The following is a 788-nucleotide window of genomic DNA, read 5'->3' as shown; positions in this document are numbered from 1 at the left end:
TTTTTCTCACCTTGTCTGGGCAACCCATCTGAAATGGGCGACAAGTCTCAGAATTATTAGAAGCAATCCAGATGGCAAAGGAACTAGCCATTATAAAAATCCCAGTACATTCAAAACTAAATACGGCAGCAGGGTTCTTCTCCTAGAGAAAAACAGATTTGGCAACAAAAGGGAGGCAAGTTTGTAGCAGACAAAGACTTATGGGTAGGACCTACAGGAAAATTCATTGTTCCTGTAGGTGCCCAGCTACCTCTTCTCCAATTTATTCATGAAATGACTCATTGGGCCCCTGAAAAAAATGATATCATGGGGAAAACAATATTTTTGGAAACCATCCCCCACAATAGCTGCAAAGGTATATTCCTGGTGCACGTTATGCTCAAAACATAACCCTGACAAGCCCTTGCATGGTTCCCAGGGTCATTTTCCCCTACCTAAAGGATCCTTTGAAGTACAACAATTGGATTTCATCCAGGTGCCACTATCTCAGAATTTTAAATATGTATTGGTTCTGGTTCGTATATTCTCCCACTGGGTAGAAGCATTTCCCTGTCGAAGGGCTACTGCCTTAACCGTTGGAAAAATCTTGTTAGCAAAAATTATTCCAGTTTGGGGAATCCCTTCTGAGCTGCACAGTGATCGAGGAACCCACTTTACAAGACAAATTGTTCCATCGATCTGTAAGATCTGGCCTATAATGCAACACTTCCATTGTGCCTTTCACCCTCAGTCCTCTGGTTTGGTGGAATGCGCAAATAGCACTATAAAGACTCAACTGGCAAAGTTAA

The sequence above is a fragment of the Tupaia chinensis genome, unplaced genomic scaffold, assembly GCF_000334495.1.
Source record: "Tupaia chinensis unplaced genomic scaffold, TupChi_1.0 Scaffold000407_4, whole genome shotgun sequence".
NCBI lineage: Eukaryota > Metazoa > Chordata > Mammalia > Scandentia > Tupaiidae > Tupaia > Tupaia belangeri.
This window is presented reverse-complemented; position numbering follows the sequence as displayed.